This window comes from Megalobrama amblycephala, linkage group LG9 (genome assembly GCF_018812025.1).
Source record: "Megalobrama amblycephala isolate DHTTF-2021 linkage group LG9, ASM1881202v1, whole genome shotgun sequence".
NCBI classification, from domain to species: domain Eukaryota; kingdom Metazoa; phylum Chordata; class Actinopteri; order Cypriniformes; family Xenocyprididae; genus Megalobrama; species Megalobrama amblycephala.
Window position 1 is genome coordinate 40,560,793 of NC_063052.1, and position 26,523 is coordinate 40,587,315.

General features: G+C 35.9%; 1 pseudogene; it reads right to left on the minus strand.

Moving 5' to 3' along the window:
- Positions 1 to 942: 942 nt before the first annotated feature.
- On the minus strand, positions 943 to 26,077 carry LOC125276277 (annotated as a pseudogene).
- Positions 26,078 to 26,523: the final 446 nt, after the last annotated feature.

Sequence of the window (26,523 nt, forward strand, 5' to 3'; positions counted from 1 at the left end):
TAACCTGAGACATTCCCTTTCAAAAGGGAACTTAACACTGCGTAAAGACGCTAGGGGAACCATATACCCACGCTGCCATGCTGAGGGGAGTGCATGCCACGCATGGCAGTGACAACTGTCAGAATCTGGCAAATTCAAATGAAACGCCAGACCCACTCACCCTACGGGTCACAAATGAGCTGTCAGTGACAGCGCTCCCACCGGTCAAAGCCTGAGCTACAAGCCTCAAAGCGGTCTCCATATCTCACACACGAAGGCCTGCCAAGGCTACACAAAGGCCCCGAACCAACCACTTCAAAGGAAAGGGGTCCCTTTAAGGGGGCGTGGCTAGGGGGCCAGAGGAACCCCAGCCAATCACTTCTCAGGGGAATGCAGTCAACCCCAAATGCCACCAGGGAAGCAGACCTGGCTTCTAGCTGAACTCACTCAAGACAAAATCACTCAAAATGACACCACTAAAGTGGCTAAAGAATACCGTAAAATAAACTTCCTTCCTAATTTAGATTAACTTACCATGTGTAAGGAACCCCCCATCGGCCCAAAAACGGAGTCGGACGGCGTTGGGCGAAGGTTAACGCGTGTATGCCTCTTCAGCGTCTCTGTGAAGTTCACTTAATTTCACCCGTTTAATCTGACTCCAATTTCAAATGATTCTTATTCTAAGGGTTATGTCTCCAATTAGAAATTAATCATTTGTTATGTATTAATTTAGATACTTGATTATTCTGGGTATCTCTTATTTTCAATTATTCTTTCATTACGGACCCATTATCGCTTAGAGAATTTCGCATCGGCCGACTGCGTTCTCACGGACATAAATTCGGCAGTTTATGATTCTTAGTCAGAGGGTGCAGAGTTTACTAATGCATTTGAGTCGAACCGCCACATGCTTGTTCATACAAAAATACAGTTTTCTTAGTCACGATACTGCAACTTGCCAAGTCAATAACAGGCAAACTCAAAAAGTCCCATGATGTGCCCACATGCTCCTTTCATGGGGCTCTCTAGTTTGACCTGCCCTGACGCAGATTTACGGAAATAACGGACTCCAATAATCTACCGGTCATAATGATTTCAGAAGAATCCAGAGTAAATCAAATATAACATTTTATTTGTCAAGTAAAAATATATCATGCCAATTACATTACAATTTAGACAATTAGAAGCCAATTCAGAAATAATAAATGCATAACATCGATTACTCAAAGAAATGCATATATACACAGGGATGGGTGAATGTCCTCAGACATTCACCCACCTCTCTGTGGGGGCCTGCAGAAGATCCCCCATGACTGCTTTGCTCTTTACCTTTTATACCAGAACCAGAACAAAAGGATCGTAAATGTTTATTACACCAACACCTGTTTTGGGGGAGAGGAGAAGAGACACCACCCAAAAAGAGGACAGAATTTTCCTTAATTGTCCAGCTTCTTCATAATTCTAGTGACTGCTGTGAAATTGAGACCATTTTACCAACCGCACTGAGACTTTTAAAATGATACCAAACATGAAAAGGGAAAAACAATAGATACACAAGTTCAGAGGTGGAAAGTCCAGGGGTCAGAAAGTAAAAGTCCTGCCATATTTTTTTTCCACCCACTGAAGCGGTGTTAAAGTTAATGAGATAAATAAGTGATTAATTGAGTGATGATTGAGCATTATTGAAGACACCTGATGATAACAAGCAGAATCACCAAAGGAGAAAAAAATCACAATTTTTAAGACACCATCACAGAGGTCATGGTTTGCTTTAGTTGGGCTCTTGACCCTTGACTTTTTAATATTAGATCTTGTTTGGGCTGCTGTAACTGAGTTATAACAGCCAGACAAGCAAAGAGAAAAGATGGTCAGGTAACGTTGGTTATGGTTTCACATAATCATTATTTAATCTGAATCACTGAACTCATCTAGAGCCCAATCTCTGAGTTAGATTTACATTATTGATTACAGCAGCACTGTGATTCTACAGCACAAGATCAGCTTTATCAATAAAATAAGAATTTTTTAAAAAGTTGTTCTGATCAAAAAAAGAAAAGCTTATCTTCTAGGCACACACAGACATCAAGAATCAGCCTGTGAATCTCAATGACGGTGACAAGCAACATATTCTGATCAACAGATCAACTCTGAACATTAGAAAACAAGCTACTAAAAAGTCGCATAAACGGAACAAAATAAAATATGAGAATAAAGGAAATTACGAAGACAATTCAGCTCATAATTTATTCATGCAGCAATGCATGATGGGAGCCATGGATGAATTTTGATTGGTGGCTCCCAGAATGCACTGCAACATGCTTTTTGATGGTCACCACTGTTGAGATTCACAGGCTGATTCTTGATATCTGTGTGTCTACATGAGAGTCTCTTTTTTATTTTTTGTAAGAACAACAATTATTTTGAAAAAAAAAAAAAAAACTGGATCTTGTGCTGTAGTATCACAGTGCTGCTGTAACCAATAATGCGAATCTAACTCAGAGATTGAGCTCTAGATGAGTTCAGTGATTCAGATCAAATAATGATTATGTGAAACCATAACCAATGTTATCTGACCATCTCTTCTCTTTGCTTGTCTGGCTGTTATAACTCAGTTACAGCAGCCCAAACAAGATCTAATATTAAAGAGTCAAGGGTCAAGAGCTCAACTAAAGCAAACCATGACCTCTGTGATGGTATCTTAAAAATTGTGATTTTTCTCCTTTGGTGATTCTGCTTGTTATCATCAGGTGTCTTCAATAATGGTCAATCATCACTCAATTAATCACTTATTTATCTCATTAACTTTAACGCCGCTTCAGTGGGTGGGAAAAAAAATATGGCAGGACTTTTACTTTCTGACCCCTGGACTTTCCACCTCTGCACAAGTTACATTATACATCAGGGATGGACAACTCCGGTCCTGGAGGGCCAGTGTCCAGCAGAGTTTAGCTCCAACCCTAATCAAACACACCTGAACCAGCTAATCAAGGTCTTTAGGATTAGTACACAGCAAAAACTGCAGTGTTAAATTAACTCTCCTGGGAGTACATGTGAGACCATACTCAAGAGTGTTAAAGTGTTAAAATAAGAGTGTTAAAAGAACACTGAAAAGTGTTAAAGTTAATGAGTTAATTAAGTGATTAATTGAGTAATGATTGAGCATTATTGAAGACACCTGATGATAACAAGCACAATCACCAAAGGAGAAAATCACTATTTTTAAGCCACCATCGTGGAGATGAGGGTTTGTTTTAGTTGGGCTCTTGACCCTTGACTTTTTAAAATAAAATTTTGTTTGGGCTGTTTTAACTGAGATATAACATCCAGACAAACAAAGAGAAAAAATGATTCGGTGATGTTGGTTATGTTTTCACATAATCATTACTTGATCTGAATCATTGAACTCATTTAGAGCCCAATCTCTGAGTTAGATTTACATTATTGATTACAGCAGAACTGTGATTCTACAGCACAAGATCAGCTTTATCAATATAATCTGAAGGATTTCACAAACAGTTGTTCTGAGCAAAAAAAAAAAAAATCTTTCACTTAGGCACACACAGACATCAAGAATCAGCCTGTGAATCTCAACAATGATGAGAATAATAAACCATGTTGCAGTGCATTCTGGGTGCCACCAATCAAAATTCATCCATGGCTCCCATCATGCATTGCTGCATGAATAAATTATGAGCTGAATTGTTTTAGTAATTTCCTTTATTCTCATATTTTATTTGTTCCGTTTATGTGACTTTTTAGTAGCTTGTTTTCTAATGTTCAGAGTTGATCTGTTGATCAGAATATGTTGCTTGTCACCGTCATTGAGATTCACAGGCTGATTCTTGATGTCTGTGTGTGCCTAAGAGAAAGATTTTTCTTTTTTTTGCTCAGAACAACTGTTTGTGAAATCCTTCAGATTATATTGATAAAGCTGATCTTGTGCTGTAGAATCACAGTTCTGCTGTAATCAATAATGTAAATCTAACTCAGAGATTGGGCTCTAAATGAGTTCAGTGATTCAAACCAAATAATGATTATGTGAAAACATAACCAACACCACCTGATCATTTTTTCCATTTGTTTGTCTGGATGTCATAACTCAGTTAAAACAGCCCAAACAAAACATTATTTTAAAAAGTCAAGGGACAAGAGCCCAACTAAAGCAAACCCTCATCTCCACGATGGTGGCTTAAAAATTGTGATTTTTCTCCTTTGGTGATTCTGCTTGTTATCATCAGGTGTCTTCAATAATGCTCAATCATCACTCAATTAATCACTTAATTATCTAATTAACTTTAACACTTTTCAGTGTTCTTTTAACACTCTTATTTTAACACTTTAACACTCTGGAGTATGGTCTCACATGTACTCCCAGGAGAGTTAATTTAACACTGCAGTTTTTGCTGTGTACTAATCCTAAAGACCTTGATTAGCTGGTTCAGGTGTGTTTGATTAGGGTTGGAGCTAAACTCTGCTGGACACTGCCCTCCAGGACCGGAGTTGTCCATCCCTGTTATACATAGAATATAAATTTTTCAGTGACTTGAGGCAGGGGGAAGGAGAGTTTGTGTGTGTGTGGGGGGTTTGCATACTGTAGATGTGTGGGGGCAAGGCGTTGTCCTATGCTATTCTTTTAAGATCTTCTCTCCAGATACGCTTTATTGCTTTATTGCTTTATTGCAGGATGCTTGATCACAGTTTTCATTTAGCAGGAAAATCAAGCCTTACACATGCGTGCTCTTCCCCAGACGGAGAACGCACAGCTCGTGTGTGTGATCTAGTGTCAGATAAAGGACACGGATCCACACACTTAATAATCCTCTCTGTGCATTTAATTTTGCCAGACAGTGCTTCACACAAGACAGTCCCTTCAGACGATAAGAGGATGACATGTTGTTTGGGCACCACTTATATACACACTGTAAAATGTAATTAGTTGAGTTTACTTAGAAAGCTTAATTAAACTGTTGGGTTTACATAAAAAACGTAAGGAAACCGATTGCCTTAAATTTAGCAAGTAAGTTAACTCATCATTTTGAATTGATTAAACTAGCTACCACACAGTACAGAGTACTTAGAAATCTTGAGTATTCACTGTAAAATGTAATTAGTTGAGTTTACTTAGAAAGCTTAATTAAACTGTTGGGTTTAGCTACCACACAGTACAGAGTACTTAGAAATCTTGAGGATTGGTAATTCAATTTTACAAATTGAGTACTTAGTTCAGTCATGTTAAAAATCTTGTTCACATTATGTAGAAACTGCCTTAAATTTCTTAAGCATTTTTTACTCAGTTGCAACAATGGACCATACATTTATTTGTATTTATTAAACTGGAGATACTGTTGAAAATAATAAAGTTTGATGTCACCATCATGGTGGAAAGTGTTTGCTTTAGTTGGGCTCTTGTCCTTGATTATTAACATTAGTGTTTCTCTGGCTGTCATCACTCAGTGTTTGTAAAACACAGCTGTTATGGTGAAAAAAGCCAAGAGAAATGCTGGGATTGATCTATTGGATCTGTACGGAAGTCCTAAACAGCCATGGATTATTATTTTTTTTCTATCTTGTTTTCTCGTGATCTCGAGATAACAAAAGTTGTTTTCTCGTGATCACGACTTATTTTTCTCGTGATCTCGAGATAACAAGTTGTTTTGTCGTGATCATGACATAAAAGTTTTTTTTTTACAGTGATTGATTCTGAAACACACTGTACCCGGATTCTACTGTTGCTATAGTAATGAACACAACTTTGACGCGCATCTGATCAACGGATAAATCATGCGCTCTTATAGACCTTATTTACCAGAGAAACAAGCGTGCCGCCATCTTTATAAAATTGTCTTTGAACTTCCGTTTTGCGGTAGCTCTGTACATTTCTATGGCATCGCTGTCAAAGAATAATTAGTTGGTTAAGTGGATTTACTTGTTGTAGAGTTAATGAAAGTTATCATGAGCATTGTTATGTTTAAAGCAGATGTCTTAACAAATGTCAGTAGGTCGGGAAGATTTTTAAACGAGCAGTTCATTCATAAATGTAATATCGCTGTGGAAATACAAACCGGAAGTCAAAAGACAACGAGCGCAACGCTTAAAAGGGGCGGGGCTACATAAGGTCTATATCTTGCGGATATTTCAGCTAAATGTTTACTTAATAATAAAGTTTACAATAAATAAATACATATAGGCTAATCAATCACTGTTCAATAAATGTACGCTTAACATTTTGTTTGTGTAATTAACATAATATTTAACAGAGCATCTCAAGTGCAGGCAGAGTGCAATTCGGAAAGATGCCAGATTATTCTATAATTCTAAAACCTTTTAGATTAAACCAACTTTATTTTCCATACTCATTTAAAATATATATATATATATGTTACATAATGTGTTTGTTATTTTTATTCGTCATGTAGGATAGGCTGTAATACGGAAGCCCTAAATGGCCATGGATTACTATTTTTTTTCTATCTTGTTTTCTCGTGATCACGACTTATTTTCTCGTGATCTTGAGATAACAAAAGTTGTTTTCTCGTGATCACGACTTATTTTCTCGTGATCTCGAGATAACAAAAGTTGTTTTCTCATGATCACGACTTATTTTTCTCGTGATCTCGAGATAACAAAAGTTGTTTTCTCGTGATCACGACTTAATATTTTCACGTGATCTCGAGAAAACAAAAGTTGTTTTGTCGTGATCACGACTTAATTTCTGCTCTAAATTACACAAATGTGCCAACAGGTGGCAGTATATTACCAAATATAACTGGTGATGCGTTGTAAATATCCACTTTACTGTATTAGTTCATATTGGCTCAGATTGTACGAGTTTCGGACAGAGAGAGTTTTCGTGATCGCTTTATTTTGTGCAGTATTGTGTGCCTTAAGCGATTAACTCTACTGTTAAATGACTGATTATAATTATTTTGCTTGAAAGTGTATCTGTTATCGTAGTTGCCTCACCACAGTTTCACGACTGCAATAGTTCGATGTGATACTAAACTTATTAAAACTAATTTTGATGTCACTGTATAGTATTATGTTTGAACCTTATTGTGTATCTTTAAGATTGTCAAATCGCTTAGAGCGCCTTTAAGTCGTGATCACGACAAAACAACTTTTGTTATCTCGTGATCACGAGAAAACAACTTTTATCTCGAGATCACAAGAAAAATAAGTCGTGATCACGAGAAAACAACTTTTGTTATCTCGAGATCACGAGAAAATAAGCCGTGATCGCGAGAAAACAAGATAGAAAAAAAGGCCGTTTAGGGCTTCCGTACAATATAAGGCACAAGCTGATATGTAATTTTTCCTTTTTCCTACTGTTGCAATGATTTATTTTGAAAATATAGGACGTTACACATTTAAAGTTTACTTTTTCGGTTAGTTTTTGAAACAGACAAACTCAGAATTGTTGAACAGTTCATTGATTATACATACATTCCATGAAGGTTAAATAATCTTTGAACTACAGTTATCTGCATGTCTCATCAATGAAGTTGAAGGAATCATTTTCTGTATGACAGTATCAGTCTCTCACATCTTTCTGGAGGAATTTTGGCTCACTATTATTTACATTCGTGGAGAACAAGCTATTAGGGGTTTTGAGAACCAGAACAAGCTGAATGAACAAGTTGAAATTTAGCTATAGTGTGAGCCTCTTTATTAATATGCCTGCAGGTGAGGATTTTTTTTTTTTTTTTTAAATGGTCAAATTCACTTAGCCGTCCAAGATCTAATTCACTATCTCAATTACAATTAAGAACAAATTAACTGTATTCAGTTGTGTTGTAGGCACAGTCCAGTACATTATAGACAGGCTCATTTTTTTCTTAAAATAATGAAGATTTCTGTGCCACCCCAGACTGGCCCCTGCCTGGCCCAATCCTGGCTCCGCCACTTTTCTTCTCCTCTCACATAAATTACATGTTATCTGATAATAAAAATAGATATATTTTACACAGATTTAACTCACAGAATAATTAAAGAGGTGAGAAGACACTGATATCAAACAAGACACACTTTCAATCATCCATTCAATAGTTATAACAATTGTATGAATTATCTGTGATCTAAGCATAATATAGTCACATATATATAGGTTGTAGACATGATATAGAATTATGCAGTTTTTGATTATAAGTTTTCCTCATGCGAGTCACGATGTGTCATCTTTTCGACCATTAGTCTTGGGTTTACTGCCTAACGTTGACAATGTTCTTCCTTTAGCTAGGATAATCTCTTACAAGTGTGCATGGCCATAATACGTAGCTGGGGTTTTCTTCACCGAATGGCGTCTTAAAATGGAAGATCATCTGATTTAGGGTCTGGAGGGTCAGTTTGGGATTTATATGGAATTCTGATTCTTGATCAGTTAGAGTCATTTATGTCTGATTCGCTCTCAGTTTCTTCATTTATAACTCAAAATACACAAAAAAAACACAATCACAATCACAATCATAATCACAGCGAGAACTAGAGCTAGAGCTGCTGTTACTCCTGCTATAACAATCCATGTATGATCCATTTCATAGTCAGAACATTTGCCATCTGCATTAAAAAAAAAAAAAAAAAAAAATATTATAAATGTTTTTTTTAAACAATATTATGAACTGTTGTAATGAGTTGAGGCACTTTAAATATAATTTTTTTGTGGTAAGAAACATTAATCCATTCCAGCATTATCATTTTCTCCTGATATAAATACTGTATGTGAATTTATGATATTTACCCCATTTTACTGACACTGGTTTTCTCAGACTGCTGTGAATGAGCCGACAGTTATAAGATCCTTTATAATTTCTGTCGATCTTCACACTGATTCTCATCTGAAAGGTTTCATCATCATTTGGTCTGATTCCAGAAGATGTTTGACGCTTAAATTTAGTTCTGTTCAATCTAATGTTCATCTGAACATCTCTGGGGTAGAAACCAGTGGCCAGACACGTCAGAACCAGATTACTGTCATCATCAGGAGCTTTCCTCACAGAGATGTGAATGTTTGGTTTACCTGGAGAAGAAGCAGTGTGATAAAAATTATTAACATAAAATGAACATAAAATAGAACTTGGTACTTCTGTGTGTAAACTTCACATTCTTCACATTCATTAAAAATGTATGATTACAACAGAAGTACAGAGAAAACTCATCTGTAAACTCAGCATATTTAAACAAAACCTTGAAAAATGTTTCTATATTTTCATAATGTGAAGGACTGCTGATGTGTCACTTACAGAGACAAAAATAAAACAGTCAAATAAGGATATATCAACACTTCTAATTTCTGAATGTGTCCTCAATCATTTTTTTTCAACTCATTAGTATTTATTGATGAATGATGAATTCTAAACAACCTCCTGAACTTCTACACACACACGCACACACACGCACAAAGACAGGTGCTAATTAAACTGGTCTGATCAGAACTTTGTGTTTGTGTTTGAAAATACAATAAATACCACCGTCAGCCGACCCTTGTCTTCTTCTTCCTTTATACGAACCTCATCACACGAACTTACTCTGTTTTTTGTTGATAAACTTTGAGATCCAGTTCATGCAGTTCTTGAGGAAATACTTGATGAACTGGTTTCGTCCTGTTTGATGATCCCATTTCTCTTTGGTTTCTTTGGCTTTGGGGTTTTTAATCAATCCACTTCATAGTGTCAGAATTAAAGGATATAAAATCCTCTCCATCAAATCCATATTCATCAAAGACAGTCAGATTCACTGTTCCATCAGGAAGTTTCTCCAGTTCACAGCCAATTATTCTCTGAAGAACATGAAGCTCTACAATCACAGAACAACACTCATGAGATATAATATATCATGATAATTCTCATAGTGTTTGGCATGGTAAAGTTTATGACAATGTTGATATTTTGGTCTTAGCAGAATAGATCTGCTACATTGCTGCTGCTTTTTATAAGTACGGGACTTGCTACTGCAAATACATACACAACACGCTGCTGTGAGCAAGTAAGACATGCTGCTGCTGTATATAAAATAGGGCAGTCAAAATGCATTAATTTCTGCAATAAGCATTTTCTGTTTACATGTGTTAAAAATATTTAACAATTAATGCAGGATCTGTTTTGTTCCCTTTCTGAATTAGCTATAGTATTGTTTCCACCTATACTTTGGCAGCATTACCAGGGCTACAGACTGTAACTAAACGGATGTATTTTGGAACCTATTTTTCCTGCCAGTGTGGTATCAAAATATGTCCGCCTGTGAGATTGTGACTCCCCTGCATCTTTCTGTGAGGGTAGGAATAGGATTAGGTGTGTGGGCTTCAGAGATAGTGAACACTCAGATAGCAGCCTCCTCTCTGAATGAACCAATCAGAAGCAGGTGAGTAAGATGTCAGTATAATTCTGGTGAGACTAACACTACACCAGACATGACTGTTGCAAATCCATGTGTCCTTCTATTGTCACTGCATCAGCAACTACACAGTTCCTGCCTTTAAATAAAGCAACATGCAGCATAACATTAGTGATTCTCAGCTCATCATTGACTGAAGCACAGGCTCTCTTCAGCACAATGTGGTTGAAACCGGTGTCATCTTCACCAGCTTGATCTGTGAATTTTTTCACAGCAAAGCTCTTGTCCGTAAACCCCTTGGTAAGTCCGCCAGTAAGGAATGTGAAAGAAAGGCGTTCTTCATGTTTAACATCTATTACCAATAAACACACAGACTGCTGGAATAAAAGAACATTGTTTTAGGTCGAGCTCGATTTGTGAAAACTTTCACAATAGCATTTTATCTCATGGCCATGTTTCTCTTTGCTCTGCCCCCCATTTTTTGTATAATATGGTGTATATATATATATATATATATATATATATATATATATATATATATAAAATTAATGACCTTATATATAAAAATATGTATGTATTTATAAGCCTTATATATATATATATATAAGCCATATATATATATATATATATATATATATATATAAACGTCACTAATATCACTATTTTGATCTGTGAAAACTTTCACAGTTCAGTACAGGTCAGCTAACAGTTCCCTGGGTCACTAACTTTAATCTGTGAACACTTTCACAGGTCGGTTTTGGTAAGCTGACCCTTCCCTGGGTCAGTAACATCACTATTCTGATCTGTGAAAAGTTTCAAAGGTCAGTTTTGGTTAACTGACCCTTCCCTGGGTCATGTACATCACTATTCTGATCTGTGAAAACTTTCAGAGTTCAATACGGGTCAGCTGACCCTTCCCTGGGTCACTAATATCACTATTTTGATCTGTGAGAACTTTCACAGTTCAGTACGGGTCAGCTGACCCTTCCCTGGGTCACTAACATCGCTATTCTGATCTGTGAAAACTTTCACAGTTGCGTTTTGGTCAGCTGACCCTTCCCTGTGTCACTAACTCTGCTATTCTGATCTGTGAAAACTTTCACAGTTCAGTACGGGTCAGCTGACCCATCCCAGGGTCACTAATATCACTATTTTGATCTGTGAAAACTTTCACAGTTCAGTATGGGTCAGCTGACCCTTCCCTGGGTCATGTACATCACTTTTCTGATCTGTGAAATTTTCACAGTTGAGTATTGGTCAGCTGACCCTTCCCTGGATCACTAACTTTGCTATTCTGATCTGTGAAAACTTTCACAGTTCAGTACGGGTCAACTGACCCATCCCAGGGTCACTAATATCACTATTTTGATCTGTGAAAAACTTTCACAGTTCAGTATGGGTCAGCTGACCCTTCCCTGGGTCATGTACATCACTTTTCTGATCTGTGAAATTTTCACAGTTGAGTATTGGTCAGCTGACCCTTCCCTGGATCACTAACTTTGCTATTCTGATCTGTGAAAACTTTCACAGTTCAGTATGGGTCAGCTGACACTTCCCAGGGTCAGTAACATCACTATTCTGATCTGTAAGTTTTCACAGATCAGAAAAGTGATGTACATGACCCAGGGAAGGGTCAGCTGACCCATACTGAACTGTGAAAGTTTTCACAGATCAAAATAGCGATATTAGTGACCCTGGGATGGGTCAGCTGACCAAAACGCAACTGTGAAAGTTTTCACAGATCAAAATAGTGATATTTGTGACCATATATATATATATATATATATATATATATATATATATATATATATATATATATATATATATATATATATATATAAAAAATTTTTTTTTTTTTTTACATATTACACAAAAAACGGGGGCAGAGCAAAGAGAAACACGGCCACGAGATAAAATGCTATTGTGAAAGTTTTCACAAATCGAGCTCGACCTAAAACAATGTTCTTTTATTCCAGCAGTCTGTGTTTATTGGTAATAGATGTTAAACATGAAGAACGCCTTTCTTTCACATTCCTTACTGGCGGACTTACCAAGGGGTTTACGGACAAGAGCTTTGCTGTGAAAAAATTCACAGATCAAGCTGGTGAAGATGACACCGGTTTCATTCCTCTAAATGTCCAACATTTGGAGCTATAGCCATTATAAAATTAAGAGTCGCTACGAAAAAAAAAAAAAACCTGATTTCAGCCCAAAGGACAGCGTCACCTTAATTCACAAATCACGGAGAATGATATTCGGTATTATTTGCATGTCTAGGACAGCACACTGCTTATTTATAACCAAAAGAAATCTGAATATCAAACCGCAAACTATCTTTACTGCGGTAGTGAACCATACATCACAGAGCAAAGAGGATACTGACAACATGTCGACAGACAAGACAGAGCAGGTTACTTATGATATTTAACAAAGTCCCAGCTTTAAAACTGTGTAGTTTTTTAAGAAATTCAAACAATAAAAACCGTTTTGTTGCTCTTTTATGTGTCGTGACCATGATCGTGACAGATTGCTGTAGCGCCTCAGCTCAAGAGGCTCGTAAACCAATTCGTAAAATCTCTTACTACGAGTCCATTTATAGCATCAAATAAACATCAATGAACATGAGAATCAATGTTGTTTCAAATGCGGAAAGATGTCAATATACACAATTTTTCAAGTTTAACTCCACCGAGGTTAATCTTCTAACTCCTGACTGCTTTGTCGGACAAAATGGCGGATTACTTTTAGTCATTATTTGGGTAGCACACATATTCTGAATGTCTTCGGCAGAATTCAAATGAGCCATTTTAATCTAGATTAATCTAGATTAATTCCAATGGTGCGTTCAAGTCCTCCTGGGAAGTTCGTATTTACGAAGATTTTTTTTTTTTGTTGTTGTTGTTGCTGTCCGCAAAAACCCGATTAAATCAATCAGTGAGTTGGTGGGAACGATCATTAATGCTGTACAAATCGAGTGATCGAATGTCTCTTTCATGTTCCCCACTTAGAAAATCTGATGCTTGTAACTGCACTCTGATGTGCTTAATGCTTCGTGAATTTTTTGTTTTGTTTTGTTTTTTACGTTGTCTCTGAGCAGCTTTGTCCCGAAATGTCGGTATTGTTTTCAGAGAAACGATGCTCGCGTTTTTTCTAGTCAAGTGAAACTTCACTTTGCGTGTCAGAATGTTTGAACCCACCCAGGCCACTACTATATGGAAGTTCGAGTCCATTTACTAAACATTTTAAAGATATAAGCCTGTAGCCTATACTACATCATCATATGTTCTGTCATATAAACAGTATTTACAATAAAATAACAGCACAATTTACCTGCCTCAAACAACTCAATATGCATTAGTATTATTATTATTAAGGCCTAAATAATTATTGTTTTTGTTGATCCATTTCATCTATTGCCAAACTTTAATATGTGAATTATATTATTGAAATAAACATTTAGCGTCGTCAGGCTTTTGTTTGTGCTTAATGGATAAAACAACGGAATTGCGCACTCAAGTTTATGGGTGCCGTACATTTTACCTGCCACAAGATGGCGCTGTTTTCGACACTTTTGATGCTTTGAAACCATAAACCTTTCCCGAAACATTTAGAGAAAAGTTTCAAAGATTTAATAGGCTTCATTTCTTCATCTCTACTCAATAGTTTTAGGCTTCATTTCTCCATCCCTATAGTTTTAGGCCTTTTTGCAAATGTTTCAGTCGAATTTATCTGTTTTAGAGAGCGTTTACTCACTTTGAGCCTGTTTTTAAACATTAACTATCTGTAACATCATGTTTCATGTGTGGAAAAAAACGACGAAACTAGCCTATCAGATTTCTTTTCACCCATATCCCCCACGCCCACCCATGGACGCACATACACACGTTTGACTTAACACACAAACGCACACCTTTATTTATTTTCATTGTCTCTTGCTCTCTCAATATGTCATGAGTGTATGCAGAGAGATTTTAAGAATTAATTTAAAAATTATGTAAAAAAAAATAAAAAAATAAAATAAAAACGGCATTCACTTGCGCCCTCTCAAGGTACGCACAGTGCGTACAGCCGTACGGCTGCAGGCGCCACTGGCCATTGTAAACTTTATTGTTACATATTACATTTTTGCATTGCGATTCTATCATATTTTTTGCTGGTAATCAGCTTACTTCGTTGTAAATAGAAAAGCCTGACAATGTCACTGCTAAATACTTGTAAGTATTGTGGTATTTCACTATGTTTCTGACTGACACTCCCCCAACTCGTACAGATCGGAGCTTAAAGAAAATTACGAGCTTCCCACTGGTATTTACGACATTGTGGTGGCGTTCATGTCGGTTCTGCTCGTAAATACGATTTTTCCGACATGACTTGAACGCACCACAAGATTACAGTGAGATTAATCTAGATTAAAAAAATTAATCTATGCCCACCACTAATATTTATAAATATATAAACAAAAATGTATGTATGTGTGTTGGAATAGTCCGTTTCAGTCCAATGTAAAGTGTGTGTGTGTTGAATCGGCCTCACCGGAAAGGCTTTTAGTCCGGGAGCACGATGTACAGCGTTGTCCTGTTCAGAATCCCAACGGTGAAATTAATCCAATGGATGTTATTTCCACAACGAGATAACCATTCACAGACGATGACAAACAAGAAGTGTAGAGCGATCGATCGCATAATCCACAAAGCAATGAATGAGAGCGGCAAACCGGCTTCTTTTATCGGAAGTGACAATCAGCTGTCCGACCCCATGACGTCACGGGGATTCCCTGGATCTTCCCGACAGAAGTCTCGCGTGAGAAAACGGGAACACAATCACATTTCCAGGCAATATAACACAGGGGAAAACATATATACAAAACAGCTGTACTTATATTATTAATAAAAAGAATTTACAGCAGTATAAATATTCCCCCATTATGTGGCCGCGCTACATGATGACCCACAAAACTAATTAATTAAACTAACAGATCTCTCCTATATCATCTTGTGCAAAACCACATAAAAACAGTTGTTTAATATTTACTCTCCTTAGCAGTTGACTTTGCATTATGTTTTTCTATTAACTTTCACTGAAATTCTGATTAGTTCTACAGTTATTCTACAGGTTGTTGCCATAAATTAATTTACTGTTTATTACTGTTAAAATATGTTTCACTCTGTTTTTTTTTTTTTTTTTTTTTTTTCCATCTTAAACATTTAATCCTTTTAACCCCACAACAAAATCCTCAGTTTTAAATGAACACTAAGGCCTGGGACACACCAGGGGTCTCAAACTGAAATTGGCTGGGCGCCGTTGCTGTGACTGACACCTCATAGGAGGGCCATTTTAATATTCAAGCACAAGAAAGCACAACATTTCTGAAAATTTACTTCCCTTTGCATTATTTCTCATTTACTTCAAATTTAATTTCTAAAATTTAGATCTGCTCTCATGGATAGATCTGTTTAGATCCTCTCTGATGGACAACAAAAAACTGCCTGAAACTTCCTAACTCTTCCATCCAGGTAGTGGAATTCCCTGTTTTTACTGTTATTTCGTATGCGTTCCATTTTTATTATTATGTATTCGGTTCTTCTTTATGTAAAGCACTTTGAATTACCATTGTGTATGAAATGTGCTATACAAATAAACTTGCTTTGCCTAAAATATTTTTGCCATACTTAAAAAATGTAAACAGCAGTGTCTCTATCATTGTTACATACAGTTTTAACAGTTAGTGCAAATATTTTCGCTTTCTTTATTTTAGATTAAATAGCATCAAAATCTTGCACTGAACAAATGCAATCCCTGAATACATTTGTACACTCTTCTATTTCTTTCCAGACACCTGGCAACGCTTCTGCTCACAGCGCTGAGCCACATTTGCCCAAGTTGTTGTTTGGCGCGCATCGGACGCATTTCGGTGGTTTAAATCGATGCTCGCGACTTGCGCCACGGGAGCGAAAGCGCTTTGGAAAGAAGGAGAAAGGGACTTATGTGACGCGATATGTGAATGGCCCCTTAGAACCGCGACTTTTTCTGTGCATATGGAATATGGTATGAGACAACTAGAGAATAATAAGAATAATAATAATTTAGCGGGCCGGGTTATGTTTTACTTTTGAGATCAGTTGTGGGCCGGGTGGAGGGGGAGGGCGGGCCGTAAATGGCCCGCGGGCCGGCAGTTTGAGACCACTGCACTAGACAATTTACAATTCTTAACCGATTTTTTTACTGTGGGAGACCACAGACATAATGACAGTTTCAACAGATTAGAGATTTTAGCATTATATTCCTCTGAATGCAAACACTGATCATTTAGGGTGCAAATTGAAACTTAAAAATCTTAAATCTTGAAGTTAATGAGATAATTCAGTGATTAAGTGATGACTGACAATTAGTGATGAACACCTGCTGTTAACAAACAGAATCACTGAAGTAAAAATGAAACACCAACAACAGAAAAAATAGAAGCGACAAGCACAAATATCTGACTTCAGCCAGAGCTTTAAATGAAATCGACTGACGATAAAAGAAGACATTAAATCTTTAAGATCTGATTAACCCCCTCAAGTTAATCACCTTGCTTTTTTTCTTATCAGTGTGAAAGAGACTAAAAATACTCAATTTTGAACATACAATTAAGAGTTATACACCATTCTAATCTGTGAAATGTCTTCTTTTATTTGTGTACACTCAAAGTAAAAACAAATATGTTTTGATTTTTGATAAAGAAAACTAACATGATGCGCAAGCCGCAGTCTTTCTCTGAATGAAGTCTATTCTGATAGTCCTCAGAAAATGAACTGTAATAGTGAATACTAATGACACAAAAATGAAACATACGTCTAAAAAAAACATTGAAATGTCAGGTTTTAAATCATGTAAGTCAAATCGAAAACAAATATTCTCTGTTTATGTAATCTGTATGAAAAGAGAGATATGTCAGACGGTGGGGAGTCAGCTTATTATCCACTAATTCGGCCACGGCCTCTATTCAGATGCAAATTCTGAGGTGATACATGCAACAGAGTGAATGCCCGCGAAGCATCAGCTCGGAAAAGGCCCGCACAGAGCGGGGCGAGTAGGACCTGGGTAGAGGGGTTACATATATAATACAGTATATAAAATACCATAGCTAATATGAATGTTTAAATGCTTTGCATCACAGACTTAATATATTACTTTTAAAAGTATATTAAAATAGAATAACATTATTTTAAATTGTAATAATATTTCACAGTATTGCTGTTTTTTTCCCCTGTATTTTCAATCACATAAATGCAGGCTTGATGAGCATGAGACTTATTTCAAAACCATTATAAATAGTAATGTGTCCAATCTTTTGACCGGTACTCTAATTTAAAATTTAGGCCTATACAAAATTTTCTTCACATGTGCAAAAATACATGCATGCATAAGATTACAAAAATCATGTTTTCTGTTAAGAGTGGACATTATATTAATGTTAATACAATAGCTGATATGATTCTGTTTTCAGTATGCTCACATAGGGTTTTTCTTTTATCTCACAGATTTGAGAATCATAGTGACAAGATATTGGCCCACACTGGACATTCTGAATGAATATAATGGTGAGATAAGTGAACATGGAGAAAAAATCTTTCCTGCTTCCAGTCAATCTTTGAGCAGGGTTTATTTCCAGGTAAAACTGTATACTCAAAATGTGCCCTCATTTTTCAAAATGTGTCTCATTTACATTGTTAACTATATTCTGAATGAACTACAAAAAAAAAACTACTTTGTATTTTTTTAACTTCCTCTCACATAGTCAACCTGACTGAAAGGGCTCATTATGCGGGTCATTCTCAGTTGTGAATCACAACATTATTGATGAAGATTCACACCTGTCTTTCTTGACAAAAAGTGTCTTACAAAATTTAAATCAATATATTGTTTTATATGAACGAGTAGACAGGATAATATTTACATCATTTTGAAGCAAAAATTCTAGTCTACAACCTCCAATACCCAGGAGTCTTGAGAACACATATTTAGTATTTGTTTTTTGGCCATATTTCAGTAACTTAAGTTTTTTGTTTTTTCAATAACCACCCATAAACGTTATTCTCTCAAAAATACATGTACATACATGTTCCTCACATATTATGGTAGCCTAGTTCGTGCTGAATACAGTGTAATGACACCTTTTCCATTAATATGTTTATGAACAACTGAAAAAAGCACAAATGTCAGGGCATGTCAAAACCTATCCAGGGCCCCAAAAATCATCAGACCCCTGAGGGTTAAACAACTCTACAAACAGCATTACCAGCTTCACTTATTACTAACCAGACTGACTTTATTTCTGTCACACATCTACAGAAGCTCCTATCGAGATCAACGAAGGTTTAGATGTTGATGTTTGGTTGAACATAATAGTGCTGTTTGAAATCCCCATGATGGAGATCAGTGTTTGCTTTAGTTGGGCTCTTTGAACATCAGGTTTTTTTTGACTGCTCTAATTGTATGTTTTTAAGACATAATTGTTGTGACAAAAAAAAAAAAATGTGATAAAAAATGTGATCAAGTGTTTGTTGGTTATGTTTTGATTATGACAATCAATCATCAGAGGTGGTAGTAGTAATGTTACTGTAGTAACAAAGTACATTTACTTCTTTACATTTACTTGAGTAGGGTATTGGAAAATTTGTACTTTTTAGAGTAGATTTAAATGTGAGAACTTTTACTTTAACTTGAGTATATTTCTAATGAAAAATCTGTACTTTTACTTCGCTACGCTGGGCGTCGTTCCTCTCGTTGCTTTATTTTAATGCAATACTGTACATGTTAAGAAATGCGTAAGCATGCTGTCTCTTTTTTCATGTATCGATTTCATTTGATTTCAATTCATACAGCCAAGCCGACATTTTACAGCCAAACAGATTATTACGCCACGATAACAAAGTATGTTGCATTTCTTTACCGTTTTTATGGACATATATCTTAATTTGTACGTTAAATAAGCTACCATTGTTCAGAAAGTATGAAATGTAATTTGTGGGTACCTATTGCGCAATGGCGGCGCCAACAACCTGTTCGTCTTGAAAATGAACGGCTTTGCGTTGACACAGTTAACCAGTTTACACGCACCTGCAGAAATATACATTTGATTACATTTTGGAAAACAGATGGAAGAAGATCCGTCATAGTGCATTTGATCATTGTTTGTGTGATGTCCAGAGGTTATGAGTGCGAGCACATGTAAAGAGTTTTCTCTCTTTCTTTTTTAAAATGTAGCTGTATAGCCTATGTTATTATTATACATGCAATGATATTCGGGTTACAGATGCCAGAATAACATGCTATTGTATTGTTTATATATTTTATATATATATATATATATATATATATATATACAAAGTAACTAGTAACGAGCTACTTGAGTAGATTTTCAATGGATACTTTTTTACTCTTACTCAAGTAACTATTATTACTTTAACTTATACTTTGAGTAAATATTTCTATAAGTACTTGTACTTTTACTTGAGTACAGTTTTTGGATAATTTACCCACCTCTGACAATCATCATGTAATGTTTGGTTCATTCATCCAGTGTGTAATCTCTTATCAAAAGTGTATTATATTAAAGGTGCCCTAGAATTGAAAATTGAATTTACCTTGGCATAGTTGAATAATTAGAGTTCAGTACATGGAAATGACATACAGTGAGTCTCAAACTCCATTGTTTCCTCCTTCATATGTAAATTTGATTTGTGAAAAAGACCTCTGAAGAACAGGCGAATCTCAACATAACACCGACTGTTACCCCACATGGAAAGAACCTATATGTGGATATATGCGCATATATGAAACCTATATGCAGTGTATATGTACATATATGCTGCATATATGCACATATATACTGCATATATGCTATATATATGCTGCATATATGCGTATATATACTGCATATATGTGTATATATGCCACATATAGGCAAAATTGAGGTGCATATATGTGCATATACAGAAAAAATAGGTCTCCTGTATTGCTTCTTCATATCCATATATATGCCCTATACATACAAGATATGTCTTCTATATAGCTAATGGCAGGATCTGGTCATTTTGTAGCTCATATCTCATTTTTGACTGTCATACATGATTCCTAGCTCATATTTTCTATTATCAAGGCAAAAACTAAGAATTAACGAAAAAAATTATGCAAGAACTTATGTATGTGCGAATGTAGCAGTTATGTATTTAGACAATTATTTTGTGATTCCACTTGCCATGACCATATATGGGGTTTCCTGCTGCCATGCTGACTTGGGGTGTTGACGCACTTTGCTGCTTCCCAGTCTGCATGAGACATCACAGCGGTAGGTCGCACAAAGTTTTTGCGGTGATTCAATTAAGGCCATGTTTCATGTAACAGCTGAATTCACATGATATATTTGTATGATTGTAATCCAAAACCCCTCTGTGATGTACATTCAGATGTTTCGTTGATTATTTTTCTTTACTTAAGTTACTTTTAATATCTCTCTTTCTCAGCGTTGTGCGTTGCTGCCGCATGCTGTTTGTATGCTGCACAAGTCCTCATATATTGCCATTTGTGTAATACAGAATAAAGTGAGGACCTGATGGCAAGATTTTTCGCAGTCTGTCTTTGATTACGACACAACGCAGAAAACACACCGCTACACGAACACGTGAAATTGGTCCCACATGGAAAAAACCTATATAAACATGTTTTAATATAGGTTTGATATAGGTTTTTAATATATGTGACATATATAAAATTGGCCGTTTTCCTATATTATGTGTACATATATGTGCATATAATATAGGAAAACGGCCAATTTTATATATGTCACATATATGTAAAACCTATATCAAAACCTATATTGAAACATATATGTTTATATAGGTTTTCTCCATGTGGGACGTAACAGTCGGGATCATTAATATGTACGCCCCCAATACGCCCCAAGCCAGTATTAATGTCTGGAGCAGCAGAGCGAATCAACAGACTTCATGCAGGTAAGCAAACAAGGACAACAGCGAAAAATGGCAGATGGAGCAATAATAACTGACATGATCCATGATAACATGATATTTTTAGTGATATTTGTGAATTGTCTTTCTAAATGTTTCGTTAGCATGTTGCTAATGTACTGTTAAATGTGGTTCAAGTTACCATCGTTTCTTACTGTATTCACGGAGACAAGAGCCGTCGCTTTCATTATTAAACACTTGCAGTCTGTATAATTCATAAACACAACTTCATTCTTTATAAATCTCTCCAACAGTGTAGTGTTAGCTTTAGCCCCGTTAGCCGCCATCAAACTCATTCAGAATCAAATGTAAACATCCAAATAAATACCATACTTACTGTTGAGAATTCCCAGGTCACATGACATAGTCAGCCAGGGGTGGAGCTAAGTCTCCTCAGGTGCACTGATCATTATTTAGCTGCCGTTGTTTGGTGTGTGAAGCATGCAGCTGAACCTGACATTCCTTGTCCTTCTCCTCAAAGAGAGCCTCTAGTAGAGTTGATGCTTTTCTGACTATGTAAGTTTATTTCTTTTGGTATTTAATGTTATTTCTTGAAGCTATGTATGTTTGAGTTTTATGTGATTTAATTCATGTGTATTAGTGCTCATATTTGATTGCTAAACTGTTTTGTTGTGTTAAATTGATTATATGATTTCTTTGAGTTATATTGTATCTAAGACTTGTTTGTTGTTTATTGTTTTGGTTTTTTAGACACCATACAACTCATGTTGCCATGGCTCAATTCCTATGCCTGCAAATGTCAAATAAAGATCATGGACTGAGTACTAGATCCACTGTGTTTTAATGGACACACCATCCTGGTAGCACATTCCTGAACCAACCCATTCCAAAATTTACACTTGCATGATCTGATATGCTGCATGACGAACACTTTGTAAAGATCTATTTTGAGGGTTATATTAGCTGTGTGAACTTTGTTTATGCAATGTATTATAGAGTCGCGAGCATGGGGGCAGGGAGCGCGAGCATTTAAAGGGGACGCGCGCTGATTATGCCCCAAAATAGGCAGTTAAAAAATTGTATAATAAAAAATCTATGGGGTATTTTGAGCTGAAACTTCACAGACACATTCTGGGGACACCAGAGAAAAAGAGTTCTAGGGCACCTTTAATACAACTTAAAGTGCCCCTATATGGATTTTTGAAAATTACCTTTCATGTATTGTGTAACATAGCTCTAGCTGAATGAAAACATCTTGCAATTTTTTTTTTAATCTGAAAGTACACCATATATAAAATTATTGTCTCTCAAAAGTAAGCGTTGACTCTGACCCAATAAAATTAGTCGTTTGTAAAAAAAAAATCCCAAGCCATTTTGTTGTGACATCAAGATGAAACATTAGCATATTTCCTGCCCACTTGTTGCGCACACAGACACCAAAACTTGAACTCCCTCAAACACTGCAGCCGATTCCTGTGGATACTGGATAGCATTATGTCAAGAAGATGCTGAGCTCTACAATGTAAAGGTAAAACTAGTTTTTTTCACTGCCCAAGGACGAGCATGTGAAGAATCAATGGTTGAAGTTCATCTTTACAATAATACCACAGCAGTATAGCCCAAACCTTGCACTGTGTTTCCGTCATTTTACTGACGACTGCTTCTTCAACCTAAATGTGTTCAACGAGGGATTTGCAAACTGGTTGTTATTGAAGTATGGGTCAGTACCCAGTTTATTTGGACCAGCTTCTTCCTCCTCTAAATCAGAACCTGTAAGTATGATTAATAATTGTTGCTGTTATGTTCTCTGTAGCATGCACAATACGTATTTACCCACTGAGCAAATTACGTCCAGAAGACGTCTTTTTCAGGTCTTGTCTCAGGTTGAAAAGACGTCCACTGAGGGGCCAGAATGAAAGTTTTTATGATGTCTTTTTTGGACGTCTTCTGGACATCCGATATAGACGAACACGCACAATCACCAAAGGAGAAAAATCACAATTTTTAAGCCACCATCGTGGAGATGAGTGTTTGCTTAAGTTGGGCTCTTGACCCTTGCCTTATTAATATTAGAATTTGTTTGGGCTGTTAACTCAGTCATAACAGCCAGACAAGCAAAAAGAAATGATCAGGTGTTGGTTATGTTTTCACATAATCATTGTTTGACCTGAATCACTGAACTCATTTAGAGCCCAATCTCTGAGTTAGATTTACATTATTGATTACAGCAGAACTGTGATTCTATAGCGGAAGATCAGCTTTATCAATGTGATTCACATGATTTCAGTAAAGGTGTGTTGAACAAAAAAAAACCTTCTAATTTAGGCACACACAGACATCAAGAATCATCCTGTGAATCTCAACAGTGGTGACCATCAAAAAGCATGTTGCAGTGCATTCTGGGAGCAACCAATCAAAATTCATCCATGGCTCCCTTCATGCATTGCTGCATGAATAAATTATGAGCTTAATTGTTTATTATTTTTCATTTATTCTCATATTTTATTTTGTTCTGTTTATGTGACTTTTTAGTAGCTTGTTTTCTAATGTTCAGAGTTGATCTGTTGATCAGAATATGTTGCTTGTCACCGTTGTTGAGATTCACAGGCTGATTCTTGATGTCTGTGTGTGCCTAAGAGAATTTTTTTTTTTTTGCTCAGAACAACTGTTTGTGAAATCCTTCAGATTATATTGATAAAGCTGATCTTGTGCTGTAGAATCACAGTTCTGCTGTAATCAATAATGTAAATCTAACTCAGAGATTGGGCTTTAAATGAGTTCAGTGATTCAGGTCAATTAATGGTTATGTGAAAACATAACCAACACCTGATCATTTCTCTTTACTTGTCTGGCTGTTATGACTCAGTTAACTGCCCAAACAAACTCTAATATTAATAAGGCAAGGGTCAAGAGCCCAACTAAAGCAAACACTCATCTCCACGATGGTGGCTTAAAAATTGTGATTTTTCTCCTTTGGTGATTGTGCGTGTTCGTCTATATCGGATGTCCAGAAGACGTCCAAAAAAGACGTCATAAAAAACTTTCATTCTGGCCCCTCAGTGGACGTCTTTTCAACCTGAGACAAGACCTGAAAAAGACGTCTTCTGGACGTAATTTGCTCAGTGGGTAGTTGTGTGTGTTGTGTAGACTCCGCGCAGCTTGTAAGGTCTCTGACTAACCAGCTAACAGCAATATGTGTTCACACGCAATTGTCTAGAAATGGGTCAAATGTTTGTTGTTGTTATTAGAGTTATGATAAAGAATAGAGCAAAATGTTGGTGAACAACTGCAGTGCTTTATCAATACAACCAATCACTGCAGGTTAGCATGAATCTTTTTGGAGTCATTGAGAAAATAAGGTAAATTTAAAAAAAAAAAAAAGCATATTATAAGACAGTGAAATTGTTTTTTGACCTTGCATGTATGTAAACCTGTCGTTGGGGAATTCCAAAACAAAAATTGGAACCTTTCAAATGCCATATTAGGTCTGGTTTTTGTTTTCTTGTTTTATGGACTGGTTACATGTGTTACATGTGAAAAACTAATGTCAATGTCAACTAATGTCAGCTAATGTAAAAAGTCAAGGGTCAAGAGCCCAACTAAAGCAAACACAGATCTCCGTCATCATCCACCATCCAACTGAGGCCCACTATTATTAATCCAAAAAAAAAAAAAAAATCTAATAAACAAGATTGCTTTTACTGTGAGTTTACAGTATTGGGAAACATCAAAATGACTGTAAACAAATAATCATACTGTATTTCTACTGTACATATAATCTATGAAGGCACCCAGCATGCAATACAGTTTTTTTTTTATATATTTGTTAGTTTTATCTGTGCTGCTGAACTTATTTTTGGTTCACTTTTAGCAGTTTGTTTTCGGTATAATTTTTAATGTTCAGAGTATATCTTTTTTGTTGAATGTCACCTGTGTTTTGTATGTTGAGTATTGATGTCTGTGTATCGTATCATTAGGTGATGCTCATAAGAAAAAAATCTTCATGCTTAAATAATGATAAAATAAAAACTTCATATTCATGCTAATAGTTTGACTAACTTAAAATCTGCTAATTAACTTATTATATATTCTAACTTGCCATCATTTTAACAAACATTTTCATTTATCAAATTTCTGACTTTAACAAATGAATTTGATCAGACATTTGGATATAAATATACATGGTACTAGATCCTAAGCCTATTGACACTAATCACCATTATAGTGACTTCAAAATTCATTTCTTACAGTGTCATGGTTAAAGACAACTTTATTATGTGAATTCACAGTAAAACAAGACCTAGTCTGTACTGATTTCACAGTAACTTTCTGACTACAGTAATTTATATAAATTAATACTCTTTAATCCTTAAATTCATAGCAGTTTTTTACAGTGTACATTAACTTTGAGACTCAATGTGAAAATATGAACTACAATATAAAAATAAATGTTTTTATATAATTACACTAATAAATATTTGCTAATAATATAACATGATAATGAATGAGAGTAAATCATGAATCTCACCAGAACACTGTGAGTTTGTGCAGTTTGTCAGAGTCCTGATCTGATGAATGAACCAGTTTCTAGTATCAGGTGGATCTTTAGGAGGTTCAGTCCAGTCATCTTCAGTCAGAATCCAGACTCTTTCTTCATCACTGAAGTGTTTGATCTGTCTGTCATCAGCAACAACTTCAGCACTGAACTCTGGGAATGTGTCTGCTTTAGTCAGGACTGTAAACTTGTAGTAGAGGAAGTGTTTCACTGAGAAAACACAAACAACAATGAAAACAAACATGCATACAAAACAGAAGCATGCCATGTATGGTGGCCATTCACCCTCTTACATGTTCCCTTATATAGATCTTAAAAAGTGCAAGGCTGGAATTTCTTAATTACCTAAGAATTCAAGACTTGATTTTGTTTTCTCAACCACAGCCCAATAGGATTTTTCCATAGGCTTTTGGATTATTGCAGAAAATAAAATAAAGATAATTCTCACACATTTTATTCATCCTGATAATTTTCACAAATTGACACAACCAACAATAAACAAACACTACAGTCACATGACTTCAACATCAGCACCGACAACTATGCCAGTGTTTATTTGAAAACATTTTCCCTTAAATTTTGCATTAGAAAAGTTTGCAATGCCACGATTATAAACACGAGGCTGTGTAAGAGACTAGTGAGTAAATGAGTTCACAACTGTGATGACATTCGATTTTCTTAGTGACACAT